The following is a 20,311-nucleotide window of genomic DNA, read 5'->3' as shown; positions in this document are numbered from 1 at the left end:
AGCTGCGCATTGTGAGCAAATAAATAAAATAAACGCCGCCTCAGAGTATAGAATTCATCCCAACATGGCTCCAGAAGTCAAACGTAGAAACTCGGTGAACACCGCGCTGCTGTACAAACATGAACTATGATCAATTCACTTATAGAACAGGTTCATTCTTAGTTTTAGTTTTAACAATTAAAATCATATGTTGATGTATGTATAGATCTATTTCAGATAGATTCTACCGATGTCTCTCCAACCTTCATGCTTTGAGTATCCAACTAACCGTTTAACCTTTTTTCTATTCAGTCAAAAAGATGCGATATTTACCTTCGCCAGGGAAAGTTATGCGTTCATCTACGTGTATTTATGTTTTAGTTTGTATGTATTTTACCAACTTTTTGCAAAAGCTCCTCACCCAGATTTTTTCTTTTAATTTGGCACCACTTTACAACAAATACACTTTCATCTTCAAATACAAACATTACAAGTGATCTCTTTTTCTTTAATAAATAAAATGAATAAAGTAAATGCAGAACATGCACAACAGAACACAGGGTGTTTTACACTACTGTATATAAAAAAAAAGAAAATACTTTACAAATTGGGCATTTACAACAACAAAAGGAAATTAAACAAAAATCTTCAAAAATAAGATATTTAACTGCTTCATCAGACAAATCCACACTGGGCCTCTTTAAACTGAAAACTCAAGTGATGTTAAATTATTTAGACTTTAAACAATATAGATAAACCTTTCTGGTATGTTTGGATCCGGAGAGAGAAACTGAGTCTATAAATGTGTAAAATGTCTCCTTGCATCGGAACCAAGAAGAGTCTCCTGTATAACTGATGAGTAACGACCAGTAATCTAATAATTTCAGTTGTTTTAAATGCAGTTAATCCAAAAACCTGCCAGTATTATAATAAAATAATAATCTTTATACAGCCATAATTGAGAGTTTTTGTCCTCAATGAATTTATACGATGATTCCCTTCAGCTGTTCTTGTTTTTAGAAATCAAACTGGATAAATTATCGATGTATTATTACAATATTTGCTGCACTTATTACATCTGGAAGTGTTTTTGTTTTTACACTACTCCTTCATGACAATTTAAATGATATTACAATAATGGCTCAAACATCTTATTATACTATTGGCAAGCAATTACAATATTGGATTTATTACATTGAAATAGGTCAGAATCATCAGATTACTGGTTGTTAGACTTGTTTACTGTGGGTGAAGTAGTTCTGGAAACATCTGGAAACATCCTTTTCTTCTATTCTGGGTTTTACAGTTTTAAAAGTTGCTTCAGGAGTTTAGAAAAAAACTTTGCATCGGATTATTAAATTCACCCTTTTTGTCTTAGCAGGACTGATCAGATAAACAAATAACCTACAACCCATGACTATACGTCATGAAGTACTACCTGAACTCTATCATGCTCCGTTAATCAGCCTCATAGCGCCATCTAGCGGGTAGGCGGGGGACTGCTGCAGCGGACCGGGACCAGTTCAAAACGTTTATTTGATTCAATATATTTTGCAAAAACTAAACAAAATGAAGTATTAAAAAATATTACATGATGCCATTAGAAACAATGAACATTGGAGCAAAATGTGGTCAAATAAAAAGATGAAAAACCACGTTGGCAGCTCATTTTTCACTCTGGAATTACTTCTGCTGGAGGTTATATAATAATAATAATAATAATAATAATAATAATATCTTCTGACTCACTCCGGTCTCACTGTTGTTTTAATTTACTAGAACTTTGAGCACAAATTCATCAAATATTTGACTTTAGATTCATGTGATAAACCTTCAAATCTTCCGTTTAGAACAGATGTTTCAAGAGGTTTGCTGGTTCGAATCCCACTGCCTTCAGGTTACTACTGAGAGCCAATAAGCAAAAGCATTTAACCCCAAACTGCCTCCATGGATGGATGGATGGATTATATCATATGTCCAGCAGGTGGCATGGCTGCTTCACAGTTCTGTTGCGAGGTTAACCGAGGTCCAGTTCAGGTTTTATCTATATCTGCTTATTACTGTTGGTTTTATTTCTATTTATTATATTTTGAGCCTTGATGTACAGAGAATGTTTTAGTTTTTGGCGTCACATCATGTCGACATCATGGATTACATTATTTGTTCATTTGAAACACTAATTACAGACTGTTTACATCAGAAATTGTGTTCAAATGTGGTAAAAACTATTATTTTCTTCTGGTAAATTAATGATGTTTGGACCTTGAACAATGGAGGTCAGTTTCCTGCGGCTTCCTTTAACAAAATGATAACTTTTGCAGAAACAAACAAACAAAAAGGAACATTCGTCTTAGTTTAAAGCTCAGTTTTGTTGTAAATAACTATAAATAACACCTGATGTTTGAAAAGGACCCCAAACTGAAGTGAGCAGCCTCGGCAGAGCATTCCCTCCTATAAGGCCCAAGGCTCCATGCAGCTGACCCATAATCCCATTAGTCAGCACATTTCCTGTCAGCCAGTCTATATTGCTGCTGGTGACCTCGGTGCAGACATGGTCACGATGCTCCTCCGACACGCTGCTGCTTCACTTCCAGGTCATTCTGCTGCTCTTCTCTCACTGAAAGTCAGATTAACGAGTTTTTGTAGGGTCTTGGAGACGCTCATGTCAGATAGAGATCATGTTCCTTCATTGACATGGGAAGTTATTTCTTTCATCATTAGTTTTATTTTGGGGGTTTTCTGCTCAAAGCCTTTTTTTGTAATTATTATTATTATGGTTTTGTTTCACTCCTTGTCACTCTTTATAGAATGACGTTACATTTATATTTTTTTCAATTATTTATATTCTTAAAAACAAAATATGTACAAATGTTGGTTGGTTAGTTGGTTCTTGAGGAACGATGGATAAATGGATGGGCAGATGAAGAGATAGAGTTCATTAATAAAAATATGTATGTGAAAAATGTGATCATAAAAAATATATTGATTAAGTGGATGGATGGCTAGGTAGGTAGGTGGTTAGGTAGGTAGGTGGTTAAGCAGGTATTTAGGTAGGTAGGTGGTTAGGTAGGTAGGTGGTTAAGCAGGTATTTAGGTAGGTAGGTGGTTAAGTAGGTAGTTAGGTAGGTAGGTGGTTAAGCAGGTAGGTAGGTAGGTAGGTGGTTAAGCATGTAGTTAGGTAGGTAGGTGGTTAAGCAGGTAGGTAGCTAGGTAGGTAGGTAGGTGGTTAAGCAGGTAGTTAGGTAGGTAGGTGGTTAAGCAGGTAGGTAGCTAGGTAGGTAGGTAGGTGGTTAAGCAGGTAGTTAGGTAGGTAGGTGGTTAAGCAGGTAGGTAGGTTGGTGAGGCAGGGATTTGGGCAGTACCAGTCAAGACTAGTCTCACTTCATAGCGCTCATCATTATTGAGCCGTTTCACTGCTTTTCCTCTAGAGGGCGCACTTTTCTTTCACATCAAGCCTGACTGAGTCCAGGACAGGGTTTTCCTGGCTGTCTCGTGATTCTGTGACTCACTCATTTGTGTGGTCTGTGAATGTGAGTCATAGCTGAAGACCTTCCGTCGTAGTAGATAGTAGGTGGGCTTTTCTTTTTTGTCTTTTCCTTTCTATTGTCTGACGTCACTCCTCCAGACGAGTGTGAGCCCACAGAGTCCCGGTGAATGTGACCAGAGGCTCTCTCTTCAGATTAGAAGGCATTATGAATTCAAAAGGACACACTGATCTCACCGCAGACGGTCACACTGGCAGATTATCTGCGACCGCCGCTTCAGACGGGCCCGCCGGGGTCACAGATGACATCAATCCAGCAGCACAGTCCATCAAGCAACATCCAGCCTGTTGTCACTCCACCAACAAAAGTATTAGAATGTAATCTCCTGAATCACAGTCCAGTACATTCTGAACCACAATTGACATTTTGTGTTTCAATATGTTACAATACAGTAATACAATATATAATACAATAGTGAACACAAAGAAGTGCAGTACCTGCTACCTGTGCCAGTTGGAGCATATTTGTCATTTATTAACCGTTATATCAACGCCCCGCGATACTTATAACGGGGAACTTTCTCTTCCCATTTATTAAATCAAACCTCAGATAGTTTTAAGTAACTTCCATCTCCGTTCTCTAATGTTTCTTTTCCACATTAGCCGACTTGATTCTGAGTTATTCTGAAGTCCTGCTTCAGTTTTATAAGTAGTTTGAGCACAAGAAACTATTTCAGATGAATAATATCCTGTATTCTGTTGTTCAATTATCATCACAATCTTTAGTTTAAATGCTGCTTCTCACTATGGATCATCATGCTCTGAACTGACTATGTTAATATCAAATGGGTCTAATTTATGAGTGTTTCTCATGTTAAAAGTTCCATATTTGAAAGCATAACCATTGTGTCTGGTGACGGCGGTACCGTTTCCTCTGCCCGTCATAGTTTTGTGACCTTTTGTTTATCCCAAAACATAAAACTCTCACTGCTGTACAAGTATTTACTCGTCCATATCACCAGAAATAGTGAAAAAACGTTTCTCTCTTTCTTGGTCTGCAGGTGGAGCGTTGGCGCACATTAGTCAACTGAGGCGACTATAAACCTCCAGATGATTCATGAATCGTCCAACACGCCGAAAACGGCAATCATCCCACCGCATCACACGTGACAAACGGAAATATCTCGACTGAAAGCGAGTGGTCATTTCCAAGGACTAGTTGGTGGACATCACTAACCACCCACAGACAAAAACAACCAATTATCCCTCGACACAAAAACACTGCCGGACACAAGGTGATCATTTGGAAGTCATATCATCATTGAACGCAGTATTAAAAACACTTTAACAAGTATTTTTGTCAGTGAAATCAGTGTTTCTTGACATCAGGAACAAGCCGTAATATCATCGTCTTCCTGTGACACATTACATGAGCGATCATCACAGTGTGAGGCAGTCTGATAAATGATTCACTCCCGAAAATCAAATAAAAGTTTGTGGGAGGAAAATGCTGTAATATCAGAATGTAAGCAGCTCGTTCCTCCTGCAGGAGTTTAGTGAAATTGTAAAAGTTGCACTGGAGACAGAAGCGTCGCCGATGTTAAAGACACGGAAACATTCAGGCCCCGTTCACACGACAACGGTGCTCAGAGCCACTGCAAAACGCAACTATTTGAAAAAATAAGCTCTCAAGGTGGAACTTTTCGTAAACGCCCCGACTCCGTCTCCGTGGAAACGACTTTGTGAAAAACGCTCGGGCTGGGACTCCCGGTCCGTCTTCCCTCCCCGGGACTTGGTGGTTTTATGGTGGAGTCACAGGTAATAAGAATCCAACTTCCTCGCTGTGTATGTGTGCTCTCATTGCACGACAGCACCCACTAGTGGCACGACATGGAAACTACATTGTTTTCATGAAAGCGAACGTGACCTCCACCATGTGTGTGTGTGTGTGTATTTCCTGCCTCTGCAGCGAGAGGTGCTTTTATCTTACATAACAGCATACAGAAGATCTACGTCACCTCTGACTTTCATTTAACTCTAGATTTTCTTATCCCGGCTGAATGATTTAAAAATCGAGGTATCATGTTGACCCAGTTGTGTAAGAGTGTGAGTGACGACCGTGAAGGTCATCAGGACACAATAGATCAATAAACTATCTATACGACACAAATAGGCTGACGATCAGTTCTGAGTTATTTAAACTTTATTGCAGGTACCTTTGTGTCGTGCCACCTTATCATATTTGCTCATTCAACCATGTAGGTCTTGAACCGTGAAGTCTTATGTAATCTTTATAATCTCAGGTTTTCCCCCCCGACTCACAGCTCAGAACTCAAGGCTAAGCTATGTTTGATTTCCGTGTGCTGCAGTCTTGTACTGAACGCTCCGACACGGTGATCCGGGTCACGGCGGCGTGCCGTGAGCATTAAGAGGATATTCGGCTGGTAGAAGCAGACTTAGTTAAAGATATATTCTGCATGCTCAGCTTGTACACGGTGCATTACGAAGCAGCAACGGGCTTCTGGAATCAGCTACACCCAAACCTGGAGTTGGTGGGAAGTTATTACTAGTATTAGTATTTGTAAAGGACAGTAAAGCCGATTAGGCTCATGCATAAATAATTAAAATGCAGATTCAGCTACTTTAGGTTGGTTAATGAGTCATTAATGTACGTCAAATAAATGTGAAATTCCATGTCTCTATCAATAATATATTATCATTATTGTTGCCAATTTTAATATTATTCATTTTCGCATCTCGCCAACGATGTATACAAATAGCTGACAAATAATGGGTTCCTAATGCATTCTGGGTAAAATAGAAAAGTACCTTTTATATGACGACATTTAAAGTAAAAACACGTTGATGTTCCTTCCAGAAAAGTTTCTCCCGTTTACACTGAAATGACAGAAATCCCGAAAACGGTGTAATTTTCATGTTGGGCCACTAGTGGATGCTGTTGTTCAGTGTCTTGAGATTTTTCTAAAGCATCCAAATACAGATTTGATCAAAAAAACAGGAATTAATAGAAAATTAACGTGTTAAATATACTTAAGTTGCGTGCCTGAGATGCAGAGGAGTCCAGATAGAAACTCATCCGTAAAGGATTTGTTAGGGTTAGACCATTAGACCTGCCCTGGAAGGACAAAGGATCAGACTGAGACTTTCCTCGAAATGATCCACCTGTTGTCATGATGAAGGTGTGTGTGTGTGTGTGTGTGTGTGTGTGTGTGTGTGTGTGTGTGTGTGTGTGTGTGTGTGTGTGTGTGTGTGTGTGTGTGTGTGTGTGTGTGTGTGTGTGTGTGTGTGTGTGTGTGTGTGGCAGATTAACCGAGCAGAGGACACACTCCATCAGCTCCACACAAAGTGACCAAACGGAGGAAACAGAAAACTTCCTGCTTCATCCGAGGCGGGAAGACGTTAGAATCCAGAGGTCAGAAGTTTAATGTTCCAACCGTGGAGATTCCACTGAGCGGCTGGAGACGCTCGGCTTGGTTGCAAAAGAAACTCACACCCACTTCTTCAAATTGATCCGGTTCTGTACTTTTTGTGTGTTTAGCTCAGTTTCCCGTTGATCACTGGACGACCTACAGTACGAAGTTGCATGGTGGCTGATTTGAGGAAGTCTACCTGTGACGCAGGCGGCGTGAGAGAAGCAGAGGTCAGGGTGGGTGTCGGCCATTGTGGTGTCACACTTGAGAAATCCAGTTTTATTTGGGACAAAGAGAACAGAACCACTGTTTACACTCATTCTGACGCAATTCCTCAAGACCCAGAGCAGATCTGGGTGGTTCCTGTTCCCCACCAGTGTCACAACACCTCTTTGTCCACCGGGCGGTGACTCCGCCCCCGCCGCCGCCGCCACGGCGAGAAATGCAATGACTCAACTAACCTCGCAACCAGCGGTGAGCAAAGGAAGGACTTTCTGAAGGACGACTGTCAACATCAAATCTCCCCAGCTGAGGCGACAGTTGAGCGAGAGTTCAGCATCCTCATGTGCTGTATAAGGTCCAGGTCCAGGTCCAGGTCAGGGTAACAAAAGATGTTTACACATAAAAAAATCACATTTAAAAAAAAAAGGTGGAAACTAACTTTTGGCTTTGGTCATTTCTTGAAGGGGTTCAAGAAGGTTTGTTTTTTAATATTATTACTAGGGATGTCCCGATCACACTTTTTTGCTCACGATACCGATCCGATTTTTCAGAATTGAGTATCGGCTGATACCGATACTTTCCCGATCCGATACTCACGTTGCTATTGCAAATATACTCAATAGTCTATTTTTGGAGCAACTAAGACGTCTGAAGCTAAAAGCACTATTGGTAGAAGCTTTGTTTACTTAGAAATTATTGTAAAACTCACTTATTGAATCAAAATTCTTCTCTTTAGTTGTTGTTGTAAACTGAGGGAACATCCACATGACGAAAAACAATCTTTGTCCTCCCTGTCCTTCTCCCAAAGAACCTCCGTCCACACCTCACTATGAACACGGCTCAACACCAGGCTTCAGGGCATGTAGTACACATGCCAGGCCTTTAGGGGCGCTGTGACTCAAACACAATAAAAACACAGAAGAAGACAGACCACATAGAAATTTAGAAGTAGACTTCTGCACATAAACCACTAATATAACTCTAGTTTTATAGGTCTATGGCCCCACTCCGCCTGCTTCGACCGGAGCTTCTAGTCCCTGATTGTTCTGGTTATTAAGTGACGTTGTGGACCACGTTTTTTTTTTTTTTTTTTAGATCGCCGGGGTGATCGGCTGGATTTGCCGATCCCCGATCACTCACAAATCACTAATATCGGCCCCGATCCGATATCTACCGATCGGATCATCCCTAATAACACATCTGGGTCATTTTCAAAAGGACTTTTGTCTCTTGACTAAAAAAAATATTTAAATAAAAAAAAACTGCTTAAAATGACTCGAATGTTTCAAAGAAAATAAGACTATGTCAGCCTCGTTTTAAAGGTTAAACACGCTCCAGTATCACAGAATGGTCTCTTTTGGTTCTGAAGACCACAGACCTCCGACATGATTAATAGAACCTCACACAGGGAGAACATGCAGAAAGAATCCACCGATGTTCCGCCTCAGTTTGCCCACATCTTAAAACCAGAGTGTGACAACCTGGAAGTTCTGCACTGAACCTTCCTGGTTAGTGAAGTTAAGAAGAGGAAACAGAATAAATTATGAAAACGCTTGAGGCCAAAACAAACCACATCATGCAGGAAGTTCACATCACGTCGTCGTTCATCACTCCTGAAGAACCTCAGACACTCAAATGATTCGTTTGATTTTATTTTGATAGAATGCTCCATCTTATAAAGAACTATAACTCTTATATGAACACTAATACAGCGATATAATAAATCTCTAGTTGCATGAAAACACAGTAATGGATGATTTTATTTTTTATTATTTTCACAAAATATACAAACAGAATGAAAAGCTGATAAAATGAGTTCAGATTCAGTGGGATACTATTTAGACAAGAAATTTTAAAATAATTTAGCCTTAGAAAGAGGAAAGTCTTTAACTAGAGCTACACTCGGTAGAGCCCAGAACTTCACCAAACTCCACATCTGTCACCATGGAAACCACCGGATCACCAGGTCATTTGCTCCACCACACCACTGCTTCCATCATCTGTCACGGTCGTTTGAATTGCTTCATGTTGTCACCGTGTGACCCCCCCCCCCCCCCCCCCGACCTTTGACCCCCAACCGCTAACCAGGGTAATGACGTCACTGCATCATGTAACATATCAGGGGATGGGGAATTTTAAACTGAACATTTCGGTGTTGGTTTGATATGAATCGGACTAAAACCGACCGGGTTGTGAGGAAAATACCTTGTTTTTGACCTTTTCACGAGATTTCGAGGAAACGTTCGTTTATTATCCTGCAAACCAGCCAAGTTAAATTATGTTTGGATGTTGAAGCTGAATTCAAAATCAGACGTCTTCACGTTGAAATGAGGAAGTTGCTCAAAATTCCTGAGACTTTTTATCGATTTGCTGAATAATGTGACGCTGAACCGACATCAGGCCCCGATACTTTGTCCTGAACTCCCCCGCAGCACAGGAACGTCTGGACGTCTGGACGGACGTCTGGACGGACGTCTGGACGGAGACACTGGCAGCTTCAGGCTCCTGCGGCGCTGCAGTTGCATAAGGTGGTTAAGTGAAAGCCGGAGGTGTCAGCAGCCAGCCCTTGTTGGTACACAGAACAAGCGGGTGGCACCATTGGCTCCGGCTCTTGTGACATAAGGCTGCCAAGCTGCTAAGACTCTGGCCGCTTAAGTACGACTGCAGTTTGTATAACGTCGCGCTGCTGCAGTAGAAACAGAAGGTGAATCACAGGAAGAGACCTTCAGCTCATTGAAAACACAATCTGTCTTTTCACCGTTTGTACTGGAAGTTTTCATAATCCGGCCGTTTTATCCACTTCATGATGTAACACGTGAACTTGGCTTCCTCCTGCCGCAACACACACACACACACACACACACACACACACACACGCACACACACACACAAACAATGAGCTCTTGGTGTGGAGGACACGTCACCCCGTCTGTCTGGCTCTCAGACCCGAGCAAACTCAATTCATTCCAGGGTTTTTCCTCTCGCTGTGCATCCAGCCAGTCCTGTCCAAACACAAGCTGCTGCCCACAATCAGTACACACACACACACACACACACACACACACACACACACACACACACACACACACACACACACACACACACACACACACACACACACACACACACACACACACACACACACACACACACACACACACACACACACACACACACACACACACACACACACACACACACACACACACACACACACACACACACACACACACACACACCGAAGAGACGGTACTTTTCCGATGTAAAACGTCATGAATAATCCCGGTGACGTGTCAAAATATTGTGTTAAGTGTGAATTCCTCTTCCAAGAAGACCAACAATGGCGGCCTCCACAGTGTCACGACCCCCGGATCAGATTCTCCCGGAGCTTGGTCGGCGGCAGCTCACCCATAGGAGCAATCCAGCTTCATCATTTGTCCGGAGCGCAAACTCGCCACTGTTAACGGGGATTAAATCCCTCACTAGTCCAGGTATTTAAACTGGTCACAGCTGGTCCTCGGTTCGGCTCTGTCGAGAAGGTGGGGGACTCGAGTGGTAGAGTTCCAAAGGTTTATTGTATGAGAGGTCGTAGAGGAGAAGAAGAGCAGGAGACGAGTGCAGAAGCTCAACATGCACACATTAAAAAAACATTTAAAAAAAACTGCCATGTGCAAAAACACACGGTTGACGGACGTTGTTGTTACATGTTTTATAGTAACTTCACCCAATGAAGCTCTTCCCCTACTTATTGAAGTTATTCCACACCAGTGACTCCCCACACCATCTAGTGGTGTGAAGTAGTATTACATGTCAGGCAGGTTCAGACCTTCATGTTGCTGGCTGGCTTCAGAATAAAGCGACAATATTTGAGAACAACAACCTGACCTTTGTTTAATTCAAATGAAGATATTATATAAGATACATGTGAGAGAGATGTTCAGAACAGAACCAACCAGTAAAGAAATCCGTCAGATTCTGGTGTGGAAGTGATTACGAATTTAAAATCAATTTGAAATGCATTAACAGAAATGCTTTTTCATTTTCAGATTAAAACTGTATGTTTTTTAACTAAATAAAATTAAATCACATTTTCTACTTGAAGACTGCCGATCCTGTGACTTAAAAGTTTAAGATTTTCAAAAGATGCCCCAGAAATGTCCAATTTGAAAATGAAAATGCATTAGCAGAAATGTTTCTTCATTTTAAAGTTATAGCTGCATTATTTGACTCATAAAATTAATCGATCATCCAAACTGCATTTTCTTGCACGTCGTATGACACAACGAAAAAATAAAGATTGCTTTTCATTTTCATGCCCACCTTTCAAAATAAGGCTCAAACTTTGCATTCCCGAGTGACTATGAGTCAAAAAAATGCCGTTTTAATCTGAAAATTAAACGAAATTAAATTTCTGTTAAAACTTTCCAAATTGATCTTTGAGCCATTTTCTGGAGGCTTATTTATTGTTTTAATACACTTTTTATTTTAACCCTAGCAGCAGTGTTTTTCATACATCAGATATGATAAACATTTAATATATATCTGTTTTTTTCTCTCCATCATTTCATGAAAGTTTTGCAAAGTTGCACTTGAGCAATTTCAGCGTCTTGCAGCCGTTTCTTGGTTTCACAACCCGCAACTATTTCTGGAAACTAATAGTGGTTTGGAAGTTGTTAATGTGAGTCTGCACTTTATTCACATTCCATCTTTCCCTCCCGTGTTCATAGTTTGTTTTTTCCCCCCGTCTTGTCGGTGAGACTACGTGAGCTTCATCACATCTCCGAGGCAGAAGTGAGATCACACTGAGCCGACAGCCTGGATTCACCCTCTCATTCTCCTTCTCAGCTCCCACTTGGTGTTTTGTGTTCCCGATTCCTCTCATGTCGTCGTGCCGCCGCCCACTGCGATCCCATTAGTCGCCTCTCTCTAACCCATTAACCGGCCGAGGACTTAGGAGGAGCAGGAACGGCGATATAACAGGAAGTAAGCCGCTGCCGTCTAATGAAGTCAGGAGTTGTTGGCACGCCGCCTCCGGTTGAGGTTCAGCTCTTTCTCAGCCAGACGACTAATCCGGTGCCTATTTGGGCCCGAAGGCAGCGATGAGGACGGGTCCTCCTGTCCTGAAGCTTCTTCTTCATCGCCGGCTGTACTTTAACTAGTTCTGACCCAGCGTGTCGCTCTGCAGCAGCTGGACGACGGAAACTTTATCAGTCTGAATAAAGAAAAGTCTTGATGAAGTTTCACACGTCGACCCACATTAAGGCCTCGTTCATACGACAATATTTTATAGTGAAAACAGGAAACTTTCCTTGTGTTTTCAACATTTCTGACACTTTTTCAAAAGTCTGCCACGTTAAAGGATTCAAGACTAGTTTTGAGTTTGACGTTAGTTTGCCGGGTTGGACTTCTCTTGTTTTATCAACCCAGGAAGGTGAACGATGAAGCTTCAGCCTCGAGCAGCGCTTGAACCGTTCGGCTTTAAGAAGGGCGACAATCAGCCTGTGATGCTTCCCAGCTGCTTTACAGCTTCATGGCCAAACCAACGGCTGCTTCTGCTTCTCCACAAGGGCTTCTTCTTCAGCCAATCACGTTTGGACATCACCACCATCAACCCTTTAACACAGCTGACAACAGTTAGACTGGCTTTCAACTTTTTCTTTTCTTTTTTAGACTGGTGTTATTTATTTATTTATTTATTTAGACTGGCGTTCTTCAGGTTTGAATATGTAGACTGTTTTTATTTATTTGTTTATTTATTTATTTATTTATGCAGGCGTTCTTCCGGTTTGAATATTTAGACTGCCTATATTTATTTATTTATTTATTTATTTAGACTGGCGTTCTTCAGGTTTGAATATGTAGACTGTTTTTATTTGTTTGTTTGTTTGTTTGTTTATTTATTTATTTATTTATTTATTTATTTATTTATACTGGCGTTCTTCAGGTTTGAATATGTAGACTGTTTTTATTTGTTTGTTTATTTATTTATTTATTTATTTATACTGGCGTTCTTCAGGTTTGAATATTTAGACTGCCTTTATTTATTTATTTATTTATTTATTTATTTATTTATTTATTTATTTATTTATTTAGACTGGCGTTCTTCAGGTTTGAATATTTAGACTGCCTTTATTTATTTATTTATTTATTTATTTATTTATTTATTTATTTAGACTGGCGTTCTTCAGGTTTGAATATTTAGACTGCTTTTATTTATTTATTTATTTATTTATTTATTTATTTATTTATTTATTTATTTAGACTGGCGTTCTTCAGGTTTGAATATGTAGACTGTTTTTATTTGTTTGTTTATTTATTTATTTATTTATTTATTTATACTGGCGTTCTTCAGGTTTGAATATGTAGACTGTTTTTATTTGTTTGTTTATTTATTTATTTATACTGGCGTTCTTCAGGTTTGAATATTTAGACTGCCTTTATTTATTTATTTATTTATTTATTTATTTATTTATTTATTTATTTAGACTGGCGTTCTTCAGGTTTGAATATTTAGACTGCCTTTATTTATTTATTTATTTATTTATTTATTTATTTATTTATTTATTTATTTAGACTGGCGTTCTTCAGGTTTGAATATTTAGACTGCTTTTATTTATTTATTTATTTATTTATTTATTTATTTATTTATTTATTTATTTAGACTGGCGTTCTTCAGGTTTGAATATGTAGACTGTTTTTATTTATTTATTTATTTATTTATTCATTTATTTGTTTGTTTCTTTATTTGTTTGTTTCTTTATTCATCTATTTAGACTGGATTTCTTCAGGTTTTGTTCTGGTTTGAATATTTAGACTCTCTTAAGATATTTATTTATTTATTTATTTATTTATTTATTTATTTATTTATTTATTTATTTATTTATTTATTTATTTATTTATTCATTCATTCATTCATTCATTCATTTATTCAGACTGGTTTTCTTCAGGTTTGACTGTTAATATAAGACGGGGAGAGCCTGCTGAGAGCGACACCCGTTACACAGACCTGTGTTTTCCTTTTCTCAGAGACTCTTACGCTCTTCTGCTGCCCAGTTGTTACGACGACTCCTCTTCTTTTATACTTCATATCAAGAGAAAACATTCCTGGCGACGCTCTACGGCCTCTTGTTTCTTTCATAGTTCCTGTACGTCCCTCGTCCCCCCCCCCCCCGGTTCGACTCGCCCGTCATTCACCGACTTCTCACCGGGAGACAAAAGAAGAAGTCGATCACTGAGATCTAAAGTTGATGAGATGTGGACGGCAAGAATAAAGTGTCATCCACTTTAAAAAACAGACACTGATGTTGACATTTTTACTGAAGCTAGATCGTGGATTAAACACAAATATATGAAGGATGCTGGCGCAAATCTTTTATACATTTATGTTCTTATATTTTCAGTGTATTTATTTATAATTTAAATATTCTCCCAGCTAGTGCAAACACATTTCATTCTCTGTGAACCAATATCTGAATTAAAATAAAATTATATTCTATTAATTCAGTTAAATTCTGACAGGAAGGTCAAATGTTGCTGAGGTCGCTTGAAAATTCAGCATCACAGCTAATTTTTTTGATTTTTATTGTAAGTTGAGTCTTTTAAATAGTTATATTCTGGATATACAGCAATATGTTTACATATGAAAAATATTAGGAAATTAGAAATGTGAAGCCTGTGGTGTCATTGAAGGTCATTTTGAGAGTTTTACTTCCATTTTCTACAGAGACAATATCATAATATACACATCATAACTTATTAAAAAGGTAAAGGCTCAATAAAATCATACAGATTTCAGCTTAAGTGTTGAAAAATTTACTGTTTCATGTGTTCAAAGTGTTTGATCAGATGTGAGACGGTGGTAAAATGTTTACATATATTCTGTTAAATAGTTAAAGAAAAGAAATAACAGGAAGTGAAGTTCAGCACTTTCCTGTTCAAAGTAGAAGTGTGTGAAGAAAAGGACACGAGACAAGACGTTTATAGAAAAGAGGTACTGAGTCCGAACGTCAAACTGAAACGACTCAGAACAAAACCAGTCCTGGAAACGTTTCATCGTTTCACATGAGATCCTCTTCGAGTTGAGAAGAACTCAAGGTTCCGCCTCATACTTTTATAATTGAGCGACCGACGGCTCGGTCCGGTGGAACCATGCGGAGGATCACGTAGAAGAGCTTTTAGTCCACCGCTGGCATAATCGGGGATCAGGCATGGTCTATTTAATCTGCTCTGCTCCATTCAGGGCCCCGCTGGAAGACTTATCCTCTCCATTCAGGGCCAAATCTCCCCGTCAATGCCCGCCGCACAAAGAGAGGCGGATGAGTTCACCCTCATTCGCATTCTCCACAAAACAAAAAGCTCCTCGTTACGGTATGTGAGGGGGATTCCTGGAAATGAGAGGAAGCCACTTCCACATGCGCTTTAAGGGAAAATCCTAAAATAACTTGATTGAATATGAATTTTACGGAAATCTAAGTAAGAATTGCAGATTTTTATTTATTTTTTGCATGAGATTTCTGTTACGTCAAACCAGTTTGACCTACTTCTTGTACCTTGTGTTCACATCTTGAAAAAAAAAACCCGCTGAGTCACGAGTCTGACAGGCGACGCGTGACGTTCCAATGAACAGCTTTTATTACCGACGGCCAGTAATGATAAAACCATAAAGTTGTTTCACCTGGCAATGTTGAAACGCAGCCGGCAAAGGTTGGCGGAGTCGAGACGAAGAGAATTAACGCCTCAACATCTCATTATGAAAGTGGGCGTGTGATTTGAGAAGTTTTGGGTCACCGTGTCAGGTTCTTCAACTTATTGTTGACCTGGTTTCGCAGGTCGAGACGGAGAACGATTAGTAAAAATACATGTTACTTTCAGCAGCAACACGCAATTAATTAAATGTAATTTACTGCTGTGAAACAGTTTTCATGAGTTTTTAAATGGGGCCCCATTCACCCAAGTGAAAACGTATACTTTTTAAAAAAATTTGGGTTTGTTTGTTTTTCTCTTTTATTTTTTTCTATTTGTCAACAAAAGTAATTTTTATGTTTTTCTTATGTTTTTGTTTGTTTTTCTCTTTTATTTTTTCTATTTGTCAACAAAAGTAATTTTTATGTTTTTCTTATGTTTTTGTTTGTTTTTCTCTTTTATTTTTTCTATTTGTCAACAAAAGTAATTTTTATGTTTTTCTTATGTTTTTGTTTGTTTTTCTCTTTTCTCTTTTTCTTTCTTCTTTCTCCCAAAAAAACTTTTTATGTTTTCTTATTTGTATTTTTTTTGTTTGTTTTTCTCTTTTTCATTCTTTTTTTTTTCTTTTTGTCAAAAAAAAAGAAGAAGTAATGTTTGTGTTTTCATTTCAGACAAGTTTCTAGAAAAAAATCCCCCAAACACTACTTAGTATTACGGTCTTACAGTATCATGTAGTACTTGCATCCTCAGTATTATGACGTGCTCGGCTCATTTTAGTTCGTATTTCATCCTGAGCAGGCTGCACCGATAAAATACTAAAGTAATAACGTTTAAACTTGATATTTAAAGTTTCTTTTATGTTGTGGCGCGGAGTATACATGGTGGAAATGTCTATATCTTTGCAAAAAAAACGAAACAATTACTACAGAAAATGACAAAAATCTCAACATAAAGCCAATTTTAATGAAACACAGTGAAATGTCCAGAACACTGTTGCATTATGGGTGTTTTTACAAACTCCCACTGACAGCAGGGCATTTCGACTCTTTGTTTATGCCTTTAAAATGATATTTTTTGCATTTTCCAATGACTTGGCGGCGAGGAAAGCAGCCCAGACGTCCCTGTCGACGGGAGATATAATCTCTCCTGCAGGTCCTGAGTCGACCTTAGACTCGCTGGGACTCGCTGCACCTCCTAATCAAATCCCGTATCGCCTCGATCTTCTCCTGTTAATGTGACGAAGCATCCTGCAGACGCAGAACTCAATTTACCCGATTGGATCTGTCTGTGATCTCTTTCGCCTCGGTCACGACCCGGAAGTTCACAGAGTTCTCCTCCGGCTCTTTGTTTTTGCCGTTTTAATTTGTATCTGAACGTTGCTTCTGCACACAAAGTCCCATTGTCCTTTGCCTTCTGGTGCTTTCTTGCATTTGCATGGAGACGGCAGACGCATCGCCCTTGTGAGAATGGCTGCATTATCACGTCTGCACGGGTCACCAGGTTCACTTTTGGTTGTGTGTGTGTGTGTGTGTGTGTGTGTGTGTGTGTGTGTGTGTGTGTGTGTGTGTGTGTGTGTGTGTGTGTAATCATAAAGTGAGGTTATTATTAGCTGGAGTGGTGTGAGCATGCAGTTATTGAGAGCCGTGTCGGGTCAAGGACGAGCTGCTGAGTCAGCAGAGGAGCCTCCAAGAGAAACACCTGCTCGCGGTGAAAACACAAAGAGGAAATGTCCGCAGGCCCTTCGTTTGTGGGAGTTCTGTTGTGGGATGGCCCGGGCCACCGTGTGCAGCTCCGTGTCTCCGTGTGACCCGGCTGAGAGGATCCAACGCTTCGTCACTGCAGCTTTAGATGACTATTTGTGGAGCTGCTGGCTTAGCGCCGGGCCTGCTAACGCCGAACATTCAGCAGCCTGACACAGCAACTCCTGTCTCCCACACACACACGCACGCACACACACACACACACACACACACACACACACACACACACACACACACACACACACACACGCCTGACCAAGAAAGATCAAAACGTGCCATAAACGCTGCGCGCAGGCAAAGTGGCCCAGAGTGGGCAGAGAGCCTGCAAACTCAGAACGCCAAGCATGGCACGGCGTGGCGCGGCAAGGCGGGGCAAGGCAAGGCGGGGAAGGAAGTGGCGGACCTGACAGCCGCCACATCGCCTCTCTGCCCACAGGATGACCGGACTGAGCCAAGACTCTGGAAGCGGCTCGTGATTCACAGCAGAGGGAATACCGCACACGGCTGGCAGAAGCAAGGCGGAGAGGAGATGAGGTGTTTCTGAATGAAGCGTCGGAACCAACCGCTGTGACCAAAAGAGCCACTAAAGAAGCTTTTTATCTCGAAATAACAACATAAACGTTATCTAACCCTTAAAATAAGGTTGACGTGTCTGATGTTTCATGACCACAATTTGGAACATTGGACATGTTTTTAACAGATTCTTTTTTAAGCCTTTTTTAGTTGTTTCAGCTGCTGAGTTGGCTGTTTTACTTATATCTAGTTTTGTCATCTTATTAAGTAATTTACTTCGTATAGCTATTTTATCAACTTTATCCATTTGAGCTGTTTTGACTATTTTTCATTTAGTTTTTTTATTTCAGGCTACTTTTTATAGTTATTTATTCGGCTATTAATATATTTGTTTTAGCCATTTATACTCATTTAGAAATTTTGTGTGTTCTTTCTTTTTTTTATACTAATTTGAGTCCGATTATTTTCTTTTGGTTTTTGCAATTTTAGCCAGTTTAGCTGCACTACCTTTTTGCAGACATTTTAATCCAGAAGATAAGAGTTCTTTTTAATACATTATTCTGCAATGGGCAAATGAAATAAAACGTGTTTTTTATACATTTCTGACTGCTTCACTGAGCCGCTACAGAGGAGCTCGGGTGGCTGCACACCCCTGATCCATACACACCTTGTCTGCAATGAAAAAAACCTAAATTCTGACAACATTCTGACAAGAAAAACAAGATTCTTTCACGCTCACTATTCCCTCCTGCAGAGACTGATAGAGGCTATGGGCTGCTCTTACTGCGCATCGCTCCCCCTCCCTCCCCTTTCCTTCTGCCCATCCTGTTGTAAACAAACATGGCGGACCCGTAGTGGTACGACTCGCGGTCCGTATTCTAGTTTTATCGTCCATATCAGTAGTTTAATAGTTGTGACTCACCCCCGACAGCATCCGATGCGTCATCAGTCCATACGGATGTCGAGTGTTCTCTCCATTTTCTTCACGTTTATAGCGTATTGTTCTCTGCACACATATCTGTGTAGTATCATTACAAACTCAACCACAGCACCCTCCTGTGGCCCGGCAGACTACCTCCATCGTTGCAAGTGTGTCTGCTGCTGCAGTGGAAACACACTCCTTTTTTTTTTAATGGATTCGGTGTTGTCACGTGAAACGTTGTCGTGTAAACAGGGTCTGAGATTATGACTGCTCATAACTGTATCCCACTTCCAGTAGTGTAGTTGGAAAAATCACTCGACTTGTATACCAATCATCTCAGAATAGGCTGTAAAAGCATCTTAAACAAGAGAGACAATTAAAAGTAAAGCACAAATCCCTTTTTTATTTTTTTTGTAGCAATGAGTAAAATAACTCCACTATTAAATGGAATCAACTAGTAACTGTGTTTAAGTACTCATTTTTGTATTGATGCCGACAGTCAATTAAGAAAAACATAAATGTGTATGAGAATGACTGCATTCAATAAGTATAAACCTGCAGCAGTTCAACTAAGAAAACGGCCTTCAGGTTTCAGCCCTGTCCAAAAAGTACATGCTGATGATACTCGCCCCCTGCAGGCCGGCTCAGGCAACATCGGCGAGTGCTGAACGTGCGTGAGGAAGCACGGCGGGGTGACAGTGGGTTTGTGGCGCTGCACTCCCGCCTCACAGTGAGAATGTTCCTGCATGTTTTCCCTGAGCGTGCAACGCTACGAAAACACCAGCTTGTGATGTATTGTTGTTGACTGCAGAGGGAATGTGTGTTTGTGTTTACCCTGCGATGGACAGCAGACCCGTTAAGACGGATGAAACTAGTGCAGGGGGAGTCAAACATGAGGCCGGCAGGAGGCTCCAAGCCCACCTGCCAAACCAAAATTGTAAAAGAATTTATATAAAACATACATTTTTGAACTTTGGATTGAGTTTTTTTGATATTTCACAGCATTTTGCACCAGAAGGTGTTTTTATGTCGAGATTGTTTTCATTCTCTGTGGGAATTGTTAGATTTTTCCAACAATATAGACATTTTCATTAAGTTTAACCTTTGCGGCAACATAGAAAAACTTTAAATCTAATATTATTATGGCACTATTTTACTGGTGAATTCACTCAAGGTGAATTTGCTTGTATTTGACCCCTCTGCACTGGTATAAAAGAGACTTTCCAGGCTGCTTAAAGGGTGAGAAGAGACGACAATTTGTCATTTCTTTGCAGTAAACTCTGATTTTCTACATTCGTAGACAAATTTTCCCTATTTC

Source organism: Lipophrys pholis, assembly GCF_963383615.2.
Source record: "Lipophrys pholis genome assembly, chromosome: 22".
NCBI classification, from domain to species: Eukaryota; Metazoa; Chordata; class Actinopteri; order Blenniiformes; family Blenniidae; genus Lipophrys; species Lipophrys pholis.
The sequence above is the reverse complement of the archived record's forward strand: the minus strand, read 5'-3'. Positions refer to the sequence as shown.